At 45.7% G+C, this 17,861-nt stretch overlaps 1 protein-coding gene across 1 annotated transcript in view; it reads right to left on the bottom strand.

The window, feature by feature from the left end:
- The window catches only part of ABLIM3 (actin binding LIM protein family member 3), a 144,739-nt gene that overhangs the window by 103,923 nt on the left and 22,955 nt on the right, over positions 1 to 17,861 (bottom strand). The gene's annotated exons all lie outside the window — the stretch shown is intronic.

Here is a 17,861-nt window from a genome sequence, read left to right on the forward strand (position 1 = left end):
GTCGGCTCAAACATAACTACTGTGAGGCTGGTGCAGGACTAGCAGTGTTTCATTCTGTTGCACACGTTGTTGGTGTTGGTGTTAGGTGCTGTCGAGTTGGTTCCAACCCATCGGCATCACATGTAGATTTACCGAATGCGATGTGTTATTTGGTCTCTTGACTGCTGCTTCCATGAGCATCAACTGTGGATCCAAGCGAGATGAAATCCTTGACAACTGCGATAGGTAGGTTTATTGTGCCAGCCTGGCCAATGAACATGTGGGATTAATTGAAGGGTGGAGAGATAAATGGCTCTGTGAGCCTCCCCTTTCTGGTCTATTGTTCTCTGATGGTTGGGCCAGTGTGCTGCTGCCTTAGCTAGTTCTCTGCCTCAGCGGGCAAGACTCACTTTCTATGAGACATCCTGAGGAGAAGCCACATGGACCTACCCTGATGCAGCCCTGGGTGCTGGAGAAGTCACATGGAGACCCCTGCCAGCGCTGAAATGCTTACATGCTCACTGATTCAGCTTTCCTCCGGCAGTTGGCATCATTTTGTGTGTTTTGTGAGATTGAGGAGGATTTTGTACATCGGTGTTGGACACATAGGCTAATGTCAGACTTATGGGCTTGGACAGCACTGGGTTGGGATGCTTTCCTAATGTACACTTACCCTTTATATAAAACTCTCATAAAATATGAGTGTCTATGAATTTTGTTTCTCTAGTCTACCCAGACTAGCACAACAACTTCAATCTTTTCTCCATCTATCATGATGTTACCTATTGGTCTAGCTGTGAGGATGTTTACTCTCTTTACAGGGACTTGTCATCCAGACTGAAGGCTACAATCCTTCATCTTCATCAGCAAGTGCTACAAGTCCTCCTCATGTTCAGCAACCATGGTTGTAGCATCTGCATATCAAGGGTTGTTGATAACCTTCCTCCAGTCCAGATGCTGCATTCGTCTTCATATAATCCAGTTTCCGGATGATGCGCTCAGCATACAGACTGAGCAAGTATGGTGAGAGGATGCAACCCTGAGACACAACTTTCCTAATTTGTAAAACATGCAGTATGCCCTTGTTCTTCTGCTTTCTTCCTGTATGATGTTTCGATGTCCTCCCACAGCTCATCAGGTCTTCTGTCATTAGTGTTCGATGGATCGAATCTGTTCTTCAAATGTTCTAGACTTTCAGGTGGGATAGACTCAAGGTCGTATTGGGCTCTCGTAGACTGTTGCAGAGAAGGTTGTTATAAGTTGGAACGAACTTGATGGCACCTAGCAATTCTAGTGCTTGGTGTTAGTAGTGGGCACTCGATTGAGATGAATGAATAAAACATATGCCCCCGCCCCCGCCAATAGTTACAACCCAAGCTAGAAAGTAGTGAAGGAATCAGAGAGGTTAGTTCTGGCTGGGAAGGAAAAGTAAGAGGAGGCGAGATCTTGGGCACGTTTTCTATTTTGTAGTAGGTCATCGGTGCATGATATATACGATGAAAACATCAAGACATGGCAAGTAACCTGGAAAAACAAGAAGAGGACCACAAGATTTGAGATAAAATCAAAAGCAAAGATCCTCCCGACAAAAGCGAGGAACAAAAATCGTATTTTTTTTTAATCTTTAGGAAGCAAGGCATCTTCCAAAGTTTTGACACAAATTGGTATATTCTGAGGGAGTGGAAGAAAATGTTTACTCTCTGTGTGCATCAGCAAGTAGTTCTCAATTTTTGTTTGGCCCGCGCACAATGCCCTAAAACAGCTTTTTAAAAATCCCGTAACAGTAGTGGACATCTGTTGTTTTGCCTGCTCAGCATCTGTTCGCTGCGTCTTCTGGCAGGAGGGCCTCTTTCCCTGTGGGGAACTTATTCGATGGGGTTTGGGTGAGGCTGATCCTTTCCCAGCTCAGGAGTCAACCAGAGTCTGACATTCCACTCTCCATGGGATGGGTAGACAGACGCGTACATAGTCTAGCCCTTTCTGATATTTTCTATGGAGACGCTTAGAGATGCCATTGACTCTAAGGAGCAGGAGGGAGTGTGGTGCTCCTGGCGCCACCTTGACTCCTCCTCCCAGAGATGGAGAGAGAGTGAACGGATCACTGAATGCCTCACTTGAGTCAGTTGAGAAGATGGGCCTGAAACCCCCGCATTTGTGAGCGTCCCATTATACGAGCCCACAGAGTACAGTTCTTCTTGTAAACTGTGAATCACTTTCAAAGGAGGTTTAATTATTTGCAAGTAACTATCTTATAGCTTTAGGATTCCAAAGGAGTCATTTCCCATTTAAATCGTAATCTGTCTTTCATTGAAATGAAACATGTATTACAGGGGCACTTCTTGACAATCAGAGTAGTGGTAGCCCCTGACCTCATCTGGCTCATCCACCACCAGGGAAAACGGTGGGCAAAGTGCCATGAGGAGGAAGGAGAATACTGGGGTGGGCTTGTCCGATGCCATTGAGTAAGTCCTGACTCCCGGGGAGCCCAGGCACACTAGACTGAGCACTTCCTGGCCCTGCGCCACCCTCATACTCGTTCTTACGCTTCAGCCCATTGTTGCAGCCACCATGTCAATCCAAGAATGACATCCTTTTTCAGGCACTGGTCTGTCTTGATCACATGTCCAAAGCACGTGAGCTGAAGTGCTTCGCCGTCCCTGCCTGTAAGGAGCGTGCTGGCTGTACTTCTTCCCAGGCGGATGTGTCTGTTCTTTTGGCAGTACTGTGCTTTCAATGTTCTTTGCCGGCACCACAGTCCAAATGCATCAATGGTGGGCGTAGTTCTTGCCCTTTCAATAACCATTCTTTCCTTCTTCTGGTAATGAAACCTCTCTTTTTTGGGGGGGTGTGGGGTGTGTGGAAGGATCCATTTTTATACCCTGAGCACCTGTGTCTCTCAGGAAAGGCTGTGGTCCTTCCCAGACCTGACGAGTCTCTGAATGGTGGAAGTGGTCAAGTGTGGGTTTCAGCACTCACAGGTGTCTCAGAAGAAAGGGCCAGTGAGCTACAGGAAAGCCCTGCTCTGCACCACGTGGGGTGGCCATGAATCAGCATCAACTAACTGGCAATGGAAAAGAAAGCCAAACAATGAAAGTGGAGGGAGTCTTGCTAGGTGAAAAGTGATCCTAGAAATCTTCGTCTTGATAGACGCAAGGTCAGGAGACACATTCGCAGCCAATGGGCTAGGAAGGGAGGTCATTTGGGAGGTTTTCTTCCATCTTCTCTCCCTCTGGGGGCTCTTGTGTACTCGTGTCTTAGGTTCTCATTGCTGCTATAACAGAAACCCTTCAAGGGAGTAGCTTTAAAGAACAGAACATTGTTTTGTTTTTTTCACCCTTGAGGAGGTTAAAAGTCTAAATCTAGGACATAGCTCTAGGAGAAGGCCCTTCATTAACTATTTCAACTCTGGTAGCCAGCAATTCTTGGAGTTCTTGGGCGTGGGGAATTCATCAGCTTCCATCATCCTCAGATAGTGTGTCTTCCCTGTTAGTCTCTGTCTACTGGGCTTTTCCCACCCCTTCTCTGGCAGTTTGTTGGACTGTGCTGTCTTACGTGTTGCTGTGATGCTGGAAGCTACCTCCCCAGACTTTCAAATACCTGGGGAGTCACCCAAGGTGAACAGGATACAGTGGTGCTTCAAGACTAAGCACAGACTCTGAAAAAGGAATCAGCTGTCTACTTCTGAATATGAGCAGTGGAACACTGTGAGAGATACAGAAAACCTTAAGAGTGGTAGCAGAACACTGTCAGTAGCAGAACAGCACCAGAAGATGAACCTGCAGGTTTGAAGGCATTCATTATATGACGGAGGAAGACCTGCCTTCTCAAAGTCGAGCGAAGCTTAAGGATGTGGATGAAGTAAAGCTCTTTGGACCTCCATTTGCAGATAAATCACAACTCAAAATGGGAAGACACAGCTGCAAACACCCCTTAACAACGAGATCATGGAATGTACTAAACATCAATCTAGGAAAATTGGAAGTCATCAAAAATGAAGTGGAACCCATAAAGACTGGTGTGCTCCAGGGCTGTATCCTTCACCACACTGACTCAATCTGTGTGCTGAACAAGTAATCCAAGGAGCTGGCCTGCATGAAGAAGAATGAGAGATCAGGATCAGAGGAAGGCTTACTAACAATCTTTGATAGGCGGGTGACACGGTCTTGTTTGCTGATGGCCAAGAGAACTTTGAAGTGCTGACAGAGGAAGATCAAGGATTGCAGCCTGATTCGGTATGGATTGTAACTCAATGTAAAGATGAAAATCAAATTCCTCACAACAGGGCCAAGAGATAACATCGTGATCAATGGAGGAAAGACTAAAGTGCTCTAGGATTTCATCTTGCTTGCATCCATAATCAATGGTCATGGAAGCAGCCATTGAGAAATCAAATGACCTACGGAATTAAGCAAATCTGCAGCACAAGACCTCCTAAGAGTGCTGAAGAACAAGGATGCTACTTTGGGGACGAAGACGGGCCCGGCCCAAGCCAGGGTTGTGCAGGGTCACTGTGAGTTGACATCAGCTCAATGACAACAGGGTTAGCCACACACTTAAGCACCGGTGCCATTCAGGGATGCCGTGAGCATACTGCAGAGTGAGGGAAACCACCTTCATTGAGCTCTCTGCCAACCCAAATATAGCCTCCTGTGTCGTTCACCAATGCTTGACAGAAGATGGTTCTAATAACAGACCCAAAACAGCTCTTCCTAAAAGGAACGACAACTTTAGGAAAGAAAAACCATCTGCCAGGGAGGAAGGAGCCGATGTGTGTTTATTCTAGTTTTATTAGGATGTTATTTCAACATCACTTGACTTTTTAAAACATGTGTGAGGTTGGCGAGCACACTGGGGAAAAAAATACTTTGGAGGACTCGAAGGGTTTTGGCATATTTTCCGAAACCTGTACTCTTGATCCATGTTATTTTAGGACATTAAGGCTTTTAAACTTCTGGTCTCAGTGCCAAGGATGGTGTGGATCTCTTCTAGTAAAAGACCCAAGAGTTCTCAACTTTTGGTGAGCAGAAGAATCTCCAGGGAGCCTGGCTTGAGATGTAAAGACTGATTAGGGCCTGTGGCACTGGGGGATAAGCATTGGCCTGCTAGCTGCAAGGTCAGCAGTTCAAACCCATCTGCCGATCTTCAGGCAAACGAGGAGGCTGTCTACCCCTGTAAGGACTTCCAGCTGTAGATACCTTAAGGAACAGGTCTGTTCTGCCCTAGAGGGTTGCTGTGAGTTGAAATTGACATGATGGCAGTGGGTTTTGTTTGTTTGTTTGAGAGTTGCTTCGAACAAGTTATTCAATTGCAAGTTTGTAATAGGGTATTGAGCTTCACAAGAATACTAAAGGACAGGTGTTGGCAAATTCTTTCTGTCAGAGTCCAGATAGTAAATATTTTAGACTCTGAGGACCACGTGGCCTCTGTTACCACCAACCAACTTTGCTGCTCCTGTAGTGCAAAGGTAGACATCAACGATATGGGTGTGGCTGTGTCCCAATGAAACTTGTGCAAAGACAGACATTGGGCCAGATTTGACATGCTGGCCATGGTTTACCTACTGCTGCTACAGAGTCACGCAGAGAGTGAGCAGAAGCCCTGGGTGTCTGTACGGGGTGTTCAGTGGCACCCATTTCTCAAGGCTCAAGGGCCAACTCACTAGCCTTCTCTGATTCCTCTGCACCATGGCAGCAAGGTTCCGGTATCATAGCAATTCTCGTAGTACAGATAGTTCAAGGACCCATGGGAGTCTCTCATGGTCCTTTCAGGACTCTGCAGGGTCAACACTTTTTTTTTTAGTAAGAAGCTGTTTACCGTTTCGACCTCCTTTGCTCACAGTGTTCATGGGCTAGGGTAAGACAAAGGAAGGAGGGCCTGTGGCCAGAGGGTGGCTGGCCCTTCTCCCAGGCATGGCCACTACTCAGTTCTACCTGATTTCTGCTCTTTGGAAACATGGACTCCATAAAACCAGAAATCTTCATTTTTATACAAACTCACCTGGTTTTGTATCTTAGCTTAAATATTAAAGGCAGCCCCTGAAGTTTTCTTAAAGTGAAACAATCATTTAGCTTAACCAGTAAAAAAGGTCTGCTTTGAGCATTATACTTTTAAGAAAGAGTTGGTCTCCCTCAATGTAAGAACACTTTGTTCTAATAACCTGGCATTCTGTGATGCTCATCTTCCCAACACGTTCGCTGAAGACAAAATAGGTACATAAGCAAATGTGGTGAAGAAAGCTGATGGTGCCAGCTATCAAAAGATATAGTGTCTGGAGTCTTAAAGGCTTGAAGATAAACAAGCTGCCATCTAGCTGAGAAGCAACAAAGCCCACATGCAAAAGCACACCAGCCTGTGTGATCACGAGGTGTCAATGGGACCAGGTATCAGGCATCAAAGACCCAGAACAAAAAATCATATCAATGTGAATGAGGGGGAGCGCAGGGTGGAGACCCAAAGATCATCTGTAGACAATTGCAGATTCTGTTGACCCTGCAGAGTCCTGAAAGGACCATGAGAGACTCCCATGAGTTGAATCATCCCCTCACAGAAGGAAGGGATGATCCAGTCAGGGTGCAGTATAGCACTGTTAAAACATACAGCTTTCCTCTATTTCTTTAATGCTCCCCCCACCCCGCCCTCAACACTATCATGATCCCAATTCTACCTTACAAATGGGGCTAGACCAGAGCACGTACACTGGTACAGATAAGAGCTCACAACACAGGGAATCCAGGACAGATAAACCCCTCACGACCAACAATGAGAGTAGTGATACCAGGAGGGTAAGGGTAAGGTGGGGGGAGGGGAACTGATCACAATGATCTACATATAACCCCCTCCCAGGGGATGGACAACAGGAAAGTGGGTGAAGGGAGACAGTAGTCAGTGTAAGACATCAAAAAATATATACAAATTATCAAGGGTACGTGAGGGAGGGAGAGTGGGGGAACGGGAAAAATTAGCTGATACCAAGTATCAAGTAGAAAGAAAATGTTTTGAAAATGATGATGGCAACATATGTACAAATGTGCTTGACACAATGGATATATCTATGGATTGTGATAAGAGCTGTAAGAGCTTCCAATAGAGTGATCAAAATTAAAAAAAAAACCTATACAGATAACAATATCATTAAAAAAATATCTATATGGGATCAAATTGACAAGAGCTATGCTAACGTAGGGGACAGTGAGTTGATGCTAATGATGAGGACACCTCAGGACAGGAGCATGTGAAAGGCTGCACAAGTCCACACTGTCTTTAGAGCCATGAGACTGGCAGGACCTGTCGAAGTGATTACACTGGTGTACGTGCTGCTGCGAACGATCTTGGCAATGACAACAAAGTCAATACAACGTAGAGAGACAAAAAGGAAGATAATTCTCTGTGGGCTCAGTAAACACACATTTGAATTGTCTTGTCACCCAGGCCACTGGGGTAAGAGGAGTCTTCATGCCCCTGTCAGCTTACCTATGCTTCGATTCTGAAAGAATGAAGGTAACATCCTACATCTGATGAAGGTTCTTCCATTGTCAGAGGGGCTTGATATCTTGCCTCCTATTTTGGGGACCCAGCATCAAAGTCAGAACTGGACCTGCGGACTTGTGATTCTGAAGTTCTTAGGACTGCAAAGACTTCTGATTGGAGGGCTGCCACAGGAAAGATGGGGTTGAGCAGAGTGAGCTGAGGGGAATGGATGGACATGGGCTTTGGAGGCTGAAGGGTTAACCAGACGTAATGGACTATGACGCATGAGCAGTAGCAGGTGGTGTGACAGACAGGTCTAGAGCGACCAACATGGAGAAGATGGTCCATTTGGAACCAGTGTAGAGGACCCCACTCACACAGCTATTCCGATCAGACCTTCCTTTGAGTTCAGGGTAGAGGAATCAATAGATTTCCATCTACCTTGAGCTCGTTTGAATTGGGTTTTAATCTCTTACAAGATAAGAGGTTTTCTGATACAAAGTCTTAAGAAGGGAATAAATTACTGGGAAGGTTGTTAGGCTTGACCACTGCTAAGGTCGCTTTCCACCGTAAGACTCAATGATGCCTTGGCCTGATTTGTTGTTGTTAGCTGCCGTCCAGTTGACTAGGACACATGTGATGCTACGTACAACAGCATGAACTATTGCCCAGTCTTGGGTCATCCTTACCCTGGCTAGCACCTCTGAGTCCATGGTTGTGCCAATCTGTATCTCCAAGGTCTCCCGTGTTTCTGTGACCCTCTACCTCATCCAGCCTGATGGTGTGTTCTAGAGACCGATCCCTTCTAATGCTGTATCCCAAACAAGTGAATCAGGCAGTATTCTGTTATGATCCATAGGGTTCTTTGGGCTAAGTTTTAGTTTTCATAGTCTGTTCTTACTACAGAAGCTCTGCTGAAGCCTGTTCACTTTGGGTGACCCTGCTGGAGTTTGAAATACCAGTGACATAGCTTCCAGCATCACAGAGACACAACACAGAAAGCCACCACAGTACGACAGAATGACAGATAAGTGGTGGTTTCAGGAGAACTTCCAGATTAAAAATAGACGATTCAGAAGTAACAGGCTGTCTGCTTCGGAAGAATTATCCATAGAAAGTCTTATGAATAGGAGGCACACATTGCCAGATACTGAACGCCTCATGAATGGCAGTAGAACATTGTCAGACATCGTATCGTGCCAGAAGATGAGCCCTCAGGTCAAGACATGACTGAAGAAGTCAAAGTAGAATGGACCATAATGGTGTGGATGGAGGAAAGCCTTCAGGGTAGATTGGGCATGTCTCAAAATAAAAAAAAATTGGAACTTGTAATGTACCAGTATGAATCTTGGCAAATGGGGAGATATCAAGAATGAAATGGAATGCAGACATACCAATATCTTAGGCCTTTGTGAGCTGAGATGGGCTGGTATGGCCATTTTGAATCCGACAGCCATATGGTTTACTCTGCCAGGAACGACATTCAAGAGGAACAGTCCTGTTTTCATTGTAAGAAATGGACATTTCGAGATCAATCTTGAAGTACAACACTGTGTGCGATAGGATAATATCCATCCTCATCACACGCTTTGGACATGTTAACAGGAGAGAGCAGTCCTTGGAAAAGGACACCATGCTCGGTAGAGCAGAGGCAGTGAAAATGAGGAAGAGGCTCGACACGATGGGCTGACACAGGGGCTGCAGGTGGGCTCACACACAACGACTGGGAGGATGGCGGAGCACCAGGCGATGCGTCCTGCTGTCGTAACAGGGTCGCTATGAGTGTGAACGGACTTGACAGCACCTCACGTCAGCAACGACAGCAATTCGTTGAGTAGATCATCAGACCTTTCTCCTCATTGGTCTCTGTCCGTTGGTCATGGTCTGGAAGTGTTACTGAAGTCGGTCCTCTGCCGGTAACCCAGCTGGTATTTGAAACACCGGAGGTGTAGTGTCCAGCATCATGACCACACGCAGTCACTACAGTCCCACAACCAGACAGAGGAGCGGTGGCTATCAAAGACAGAGAGGTCGAATTTCCACCTCAGAGGGAAGCTATATTTGGAAGCTCTGCTTGGAATGGAAAGTGCCCTCCAAGGGAATGCCTCCAACCACAGTTACCCATTCTCTAACTGAGCATATGTTGGCGGAAACCTCCATTCAGAGCGAGCCAGTTAAAATGCAAGGAAGGGACAGCTAGCAGATCTTTCCAGTGAGAGTCCAGGCTGCTAATTACTCTTGTAAAAGAAATACATAAACATGCAGATGGCAAGTGTAGTAAATACTATCATTTACATATAAATATCAAAGTCCAACCCACTCTTCAAGAGCCATCTCGTAGGCAACGTACTTCTAGAAATATTTCTTACTCTCTCCTCCTCACCCTCCAAACAATGGCGCTCTGGCTTTGAGATTTCATGGTATGTACTTCTTCTGACTAAACAGTGGCTCTGAAACTTCAAGGAGCATTGACATCTCTGGAAGATGCCTTAAGACAGATACACAGATTGCTAGGTCCCACCCCAAGAGTTTTTCCCTTAGTAGGGACGCCAGTGGGGTCTGAGAATCTGCCTTTCTCATGAGTTCCCAGCTGATGCTGATGCTCCTGGTCCGGGAATCACTGTCTGGGGACCACTAACTGAGAGCAGAGTCTACCCTGTAACATACTTGGAGTTACTTTGGTGCTAGCTTCCTTTCCTGCCGGACAGCAAATTCTTACAGAGGAATGCTACTCAGGTCTCTATACCCTGCTGCCTTCCTTGGGCACCCAGCCAACTCTGAGATGCACCCTTGGAACGGGAGGAGGCGTGAAGGTTTGGGCCAGGATGAGCTAAGCAGCTGCTTCTTACAACTGGGGTTTCTGGAGCTCACAAGGAAAGCAACTGCAGCAGACTCTTTGCCAGCCTGAGTGGTAGCCAGTATGGGAAACCAGTGGCTGAACTACACGGCAGTGGAAATCGCAGCAGGGTCAAGTTCATCAGTCTGTTGGAAGACCAAACACCGGATGAAATCCATCACATAGCGATGCAATTATTTCTCTACATAATGTGGTTACTGGAGCCCTGGAGCATGCAAATAGCTAGGTATTTGGCTATTTGCTGGAAAGTTAGTGGGTTGAGCTCGCGCACCCTGGGTGCATGGTTGGGTAAGCACTGGGGCCCTGACCACAAGGTCAGCCTTGGCAGTGGGCTTCATTTAGGCTCGAAGGCAGGCCTGGTGACCTACTTCTGAAAGGTCGCAGCCTGGGTGATCCGATGGAGAGGTTCTCCTCTGCAGACATGGGGTCACCACCAGTTGGAATCAACTAGCAACAACACCACTGACGGCATCACCACCAGTGGGGTTACAATGACAATGACAGGAATCCCGAAAGTTCTCTGAAACTGCTTTATAGGGAGTCCAAGAGGCCATCGAAAAGCTCAATTTGTCTGTCCGAGCAAGAAGAGCAGCCCTGAGAAACAGCCACCTTGCCCCAAAGAAGCAATAAAGGAAGCTGAGGCACCCCAAGTCCAACAGATCAGCACTCACCTGGAAGTGAGGCAAAAGACAATTTGAGGAGGGGCTCCAAGTTGTTCTTTTAAGTGGTAGGCAGGGCCTATGAGCTGCCAGGAAATCAGCCCTGGTGTAGACAGTGCTGCCGATGGTGGCCCGGCCCCGTTCACCCCAGTCCAAGCCTCATCATCTCCTGCCTGGAGGATCACAACATCCGTGTTCCCTGCCCCCCAACTCATTCTGCACACGGCAGACAGAGTCATGCTTCCAACACGCAGATCTGATGATGCTTCACCGCAACTTCCAGACTCCCACCACCCCCAGCTGCATCGAAAGCCCTACCACGGTTTCGTTTGGCTCTTGGGATTGAGCCAGCCTCCTCGCTGTGGTCTATAAGGCCCCACAGGAGCCCGTCCCTGTCTGCCTTCCCTGTCTCTTCCCACACCCTGGTCCCCTCAGGCAGTAAATGACAGCCACACTGGCTGCCTTTCTTTCCCCTCAAACACGTCCTGCTCCCTCTCCATGCCGGGAGATGCCCATTCCAAAGCAGACACGTCAGGGATGCCTCCACGTTCAGGCGCATTACACGTCCTGGAAAGGCGGATGGCTCTCTAGGAAGCAGTTCTGATTGCTCTTGCTCCACTGCCAGGGTCAGGTTGGGCCTGGTGGAAACCGACTAAGGGGCAGAAGAAAAGTACTGAGAGCCTCGAGGGAGAGAGGGGAGGGGTCACACGTGAGGCCCACCCAGAGGAGAGGCAAGAGGGAGGGTCTCCTGAGTCTGGGCGGGGACAACTCCTACGGCCAGCACCATTCATCTGGGAGTTGGAAAAGGAGCTGCAGGGTGAACTTTGGGGGCTGTCGACCCAAGCGAGTCACGTGCTCTGATGGGCACGGTGAAAGGGTCCTTTCTTTCCGGTCTTTGCTCCTCCTGGCCCTTCTGGATGCAAAGAGAAGAAGCAAGGCCTCTATCTATGGCGCCCAACTGTCCTGTGTCTCTTAAACATCATGCTTTCATGAAAGAGACCATGCTCTCTGAACAAGGTGCTGGTGCCTGGATGGGTGGGTGGCTACCAGTGAGCTGAAACGTGACGTCAGGACTGTCGTGCAGAGGGCACTGTATCCACTGAAATGGGCTCTTTTCCCCCTCACCCCACTGACCTATAACCCACATCCAACCCAATGCACCTCGTGCTCAGTCTCGGTGCAGGGCTATATTACACTGTAATGATGAAAGAAACATAGCCAGCAACCCAAGTAATAAAAAGAAAAGCAACTGAGATCTTTGCTGGCACCTGCCTTGGAAAACAGCAAAGGGAAGAAGCCCTTTACTTAATAACTAACCAGACAGAGGCTCGCCGGAACTGGGAGAAGTCCACGACAGCACACCAAAGGCTCTCTCACTCAGTGGTCCATCTGAAGCACGTGTCCTGTATGAAGGGGGGGGGGAGGCAAGACTCACGAGGCCCATTTCACAGACCAGCACATGGAGGCTCAGGAAGTGAAGAGAGGGGCCCACACTCCAACACAGGTCATCTGCCTCATTACCATTTAATTCCCAGCCCCAGTTGAGTGTGGCATTCAGACATGACTGGGGCACACCGCACTCATTGAACACAAACACTGTCACTCATTCGGCCTATCTAAACTAGAATGAAGCCTTAAAACGACAGAGAGAAAAGATCCTACCAGAGAGGTATTACCAGAATACCTCTCTTCTAGCCAAAATGGCATTCTGTCACCACTCGACACCAGGAATCCTGGTCCAATTATTAACATGTGGGCCCAGGGCCCAAGCTCATTGGCATGAGGTAGATTCTCTGATCAGAAATAGAGAAGCCTTGGGTCCCACTCATGTAAAGAACTTATTGGCATTATCTGCTGAAAAGAATTCAGATTTCAAGGGAGACAGCGAAGCAGGGAGACCACTGGAATCTTGGCTATGGAGGAAGTAGGGGATTGAGTGGCGAGGGTGAGGAATTGGGCAGCTCACCTAGTTCCATGCCCCTTAGATTTGCACTGGAGCCTTGTCTTATGTTTACACGAGTGGACTTTGCTATTGGCTACGGAGCGCTGATGACACAGAGCCAAAGTAATCCAGGTCAGCAAACACGTTGGCGTTGTAAACAGAAGTGTAACAAGAACATCCATGGGCTGATTGGTCTTGTAGTGATGTCCAGTTGCCCTACGATTGAGAGCAGCCTCTGGTTCTGGCGCCCAGTTGGAGAGGTGAGAGAAGTGGCTTTACAAGGAAAGTAGTAAGGAGACCCAGCAAATCCAAGAAAGAAGAAGAAGAAGAGGTAGATAGGTGAGTGGAGGTAAGGGGCCAGCCACACGACTGGCTCCAAGGTCTGAAAGGCACAAATGAGAAGCCAGACACAGACACAGACATCCTTTCACCTGCTCATGGGGTAAAGTGGGCCATGTGGGATGGGGCAGGCCACTGATATGGAGGACAGTTCCTGGATGTTAGGTCAATAGCCTATCTGAGCTTCAGATTTTTCTCTACTTGGAGATATATACAAGGGGGCACCCCTCCCCCCAAAAAAAGTGCAAAGAAAGATCCACTGGGCGGAGCTTTCACAGTGCCCATTTTTACCACTAGGTGAGCATTGAGCTCTGAGTTAGTGCACCCAGTGGCGTCATCTGGGAAGGTTCTCTGTGGTCACAGTGAATTTTTTCGTTAAAGCAGTTTTAATTGAACTTTGTGTTTTTTGTGATGACCGATTTAAGAGAACAGCTTGCAGCTGTGAAATTTGGTTTCCTGCTTGGGAAAAATGCCACAGAAACTGTTGGGACGTTGAACATAGCTTACAGCATTATGGGAAAAACTCAAATGTACATGTGGTTTTCTTGTTTTAAAAAACAGTGAAACGGTGATTGATGACAAACCTTGTTCTGGATGTCCGTCAGCTTCCTGAATGGACGAAAGTATCAAATAGCAACAAGATTCGTGTACTTGTGCTTGCAGACTGATGATGGAACATTGAAGAGATGGGTAAGTTATCTGGACTACCTTGGAACTCAGTTCAGCAAATTTTAATGGAAGATTTGGGAATGAGAAAGGTCGCTGTGAAATTTGTGCCTTGGGTTCTGACTGACTGGGAAAAGAGTATTGGGTAGAAACATGCTGTGCTTTGAAAGAACAGCTTCAAATTGACCCAGAATTTTTTCCTAAGGTCATTACTGGTGATGAGACATGGTGCTATTCGTACAACTCTGAAAGCAAACATCAATCAAGCCAGTGGAAGACACCATCATCACCTAACCCCTTCACAGCTCATCAAGTGAAATCCAACATCAAGATGATGCTCATTTGTTTTTTGATGTGAAGGGGATAGTGCATTTGGAATTCATTCCACAAGGTCAGACTGTTAATCAAGCTTTCTATTTAGAGGTTATGAAAAGATTGCATAACAGTGTGCAACAAAAAAGGCCTTTTTGCCACCACGACAATGCACCTGCTCATGCAGTCATCTCAGTGCACCAGTCTTGGGCAAAAAACAGCATATACCTCTCTTCCCCATGCACTTTACCTCACTCTGCGCAACTTCTTTTTGATTTTGTGCATGGAGAGGGATATTAAAGGACAGCGATTTGGTGATGTAGAAGAGGTGAAGGAAAACAAAAGAGGGAGGTGCTGTCAGCCATCCAGACCAATGAGTTTGAAAAATGTTTCCAAGAATGGAATTGCAGATTTGACAAATGCATTAAGTGTAATAGAGAATATTTTGTAGGTGATAAGGTTGTTTTGTTAAAAAATTTAAATACATAGCTTTAAAAAAGAAAATTCCGTTTTTGGGGTGGGGTGGGGGCAGGTACCTCCTCATACAGACCACCTGGATTATAGCCTAAAATGGTTAATGCAGTCTTCCCTTGTTCTGGTCATCTGATTACCGTTTGACTAAATTATGGTTCCCACTGGTTTTGTTCCATACTGGGGTGTTGTCAGGTGCCGCTTTGACTCACGGTGATCCTGTGCATGACAGAACAAATGCTGCCCGGTCCTGTGCCATCTTCATAACTGCTATTATATTTCAGCCCATATTGCAGTCACGATGCTGGTCTGTCTCCCTGATGGTCTTCTTTGCCTGCCTTCTACTTTACTAAGCATGGTGTCCTCTTCTAGGGACTAGTTTCCCCTGATTACATGTCCAAGTTTTGTGAGATGAAGTCTCGTCGTCCATGCTGCTAAGAAGCATTCTGGCTGTACTGCTTCCAAGATCGACTTTAACTTCCTTCACTGACACCATAATTCAAACGCATCGGTTCTTCTTCTGTCTCCTTTATTCACTGTCCCTGCCTCATGCATATGAGGCCATTGAAAGTACCATGCCATGGGTCAGGGCCCCTTAGTCTTCAAAGTGACACCTTGGCTCTTCAACACTTTCAAGTTGAAGAGGCTTTGCATACTCAATAAAGCACAAGTAAACCCTTTTCTGGTCTTCCCTTTTTTCCAGTCAAGATCCATTAGCAATGAAAGACCTTATGCCATATCCTCTTCTGAATCCACCCTGAATTGCTGGCAGCTCCTTGTCAATGTACTGCTGCAACCATTGCTGGATGATCTTCAGCAACGCTTTATTTGTATGTGATATTATGCTATTGTTGGATAATCTCTGCGTTCTGTTGGGTTGCCTTTCTTTGGACCTGGTACAGCTAAGGATCTCTTCCAGTTCGTTAGCCTGGTAGTTGTCTTCCAGATTTCTTGGCTAGCTGAGGGATGCCGTCCGTCAACGCTTCCTCAGCTTGTTGAAACGGTTCATTTGGTATTCCATCAATTTCTGGAGCTTTGTTTTTCACTAATGGCTCAAGTGCCGCTTGGACTTCCTCCTACAGAACCACTGGTTGTTGATCACCTGCTACCTCTTGAGATGGTTGTATACCAACCAGATCTTCTTGGTACAGGACTCTGGATTTTTTCCATCATCTTTTTTGTTTTTGTTCTTTTTTTTCAGGTGGAGGTACTATATTTCCAAACATGATTCAAAACCAATAAATTCTGGAATTTCCACATGAGATCTTTATTTTATAAAATGCATTTGCCACTAAAATACTTCATAAAGGCTGCCTTCTCTTTTGTAGTGGGGAATAAGCAAAAAGCCCAAAGTTAAAAGGTCATGCATAAAATATTATACCTACAAGTGGTTTAAATTCTTCCCCAATAAATGCTGAAACATTAAAAGCAATTTATACTTCATTGTTTAGCAGCACTTAATGTCAATGTTTTTCTTCCTATTTGAGTTCATGTTTCACAGACAACATGAATAAAATAATGAACATCATAAGCCTTTTCATAAAATAGGAAAACAAAACAAAGCCATACCACTAAAAACAATCCACTGGGAGAGCTTAAACTTTTAAAATATAAAAACTTAAAGAACAACAAATGCACCCCACCCAGCATATCTAACATAAACTCTGCTGGCTCCGCATAGATGTTCTTGGATCTTGACTTTGGGCTGGTTATTGCGATGTTGGTGTCTGATGCTCTTGAGTTGTCTGCACTCATGGTGACCTTCTGTCCCACAGGGTGACGCCCGTCCAGTCCCGGCCAGCTTCGTGGTCATCAGTATGTTTTAGTTCATTGTTGGGCCAGAGACACACATATCCAGTGATTTTCATGTGTCATGATTTCCGGTTTGACTATTCCAAGAAGTTTCATTTTAACACGGTCCAAATTATTCACAGAATTAAAGTTTCCAATGAAACTCAAGTATTTCATCAGAAATAGTGGTTGATCCCTCTCTCTCTCTCTTTTCCTTAACTCCCTTAATCCCCCTTAGCGATATAAGTACTTTAGGATTTGACTGTAAAAATTTGGGATGATGTCATTTTAAGGAGATTTGTGCATGTGTTATTTTCTCTGCTTCCTTCAAAGTAAATAACCCCCAAATCAGATCCAAAGTTTAATTCCTTCACATTGTGTGAAAAGGAATAGTATTATATTAAATATAAGACTATTATATGCATTTAATATATAGTATATTATATATAGGATCTCTATGAGTTGCCATCAACTTGATGGCAGTGAGTTATTGTATATTACTATGTAAATTATAATATTATATTACAGATAGGTGACCCTTACCTTGAGGTCCACACTTTGGTTCATTCAAATTGTGTAAAAAAGAATAGTATTGTATGACGAGGATATCTACCACAAAATGAGAAGTATATATTCCTAGTTTTCTAGACAGAAGGATTTTTGCTGATTTCTTCCATCATCTTTTGATACTTCTTGCAATATAATTTTTCAATACTGCAACTCAAAGCTTGCCTTATTTTCAGCTCTTTTAGCTTAAGATACACTGAGCATGTTCCTTCTCTTGGTTTTCTTACCCAAGGTCTTTGCATGTGTATTTTCATACTTTGTCTTCTCAAGCTGCCCTTTGAAACTTTGTTTATTTATTTTAACTCATTAAAATGTTCGTTTAGCAGTGCTAAGAAATGTTCGTTAGCTCTCATTATATATATTGACAGAGTACATGCATATGTACTGGGAAGAACATGCTCTCTGGGGTTGGAAGGTTCAGCTTTGGGCTCTGTGTTTTTGTAACTCTCGTCTTGGGCAAGTTACTTTAAATTCTTGAAATATTCTTTTTGATGAATGCAAAGCCATTCTTCTTAAGTTTTTCATTCCAGAAACAGTGAGCTATATTATTATCTGTTTCAACACGGCCAGCGCCAGTCCATTTTAGCTCACGAATGCCTAGGATATTGATCTTTATGCATTGCATTTCATTGTTGATGGCGTCTGACTTTCCTAGATTCATACTTCCTACAATCGCCGTTCCTTACTAACAGATGGGCTCAGCTGTTTCTTCTCATGTTGAGTTGTGCCCCGTTAACAAGCGGAGACCCTGAAAGCTTCGCTTCATCCGTTTCATTGAGGCGGCATCTGCGCTGAGGAGGCAGCTCTTCCC

The sequence above is a fragment of the Echinops telfairi genome, unplaced genomic scaffold (genome assembly GCF_000313985.2).
Source record: "Echinops telfairi isolate 266 unplaced genomic scaffold, ASM31398v2 ScPeMD7_7469;HRSCAF=8507_0, whole genome shotgun sequence".
Classification (NCBI taxonomy): Eukaryota; Metazoa; Chordata; class Mammalia; order Afrosoricida; family Tenrecidae; genus Echinops; species Echinops telfairi.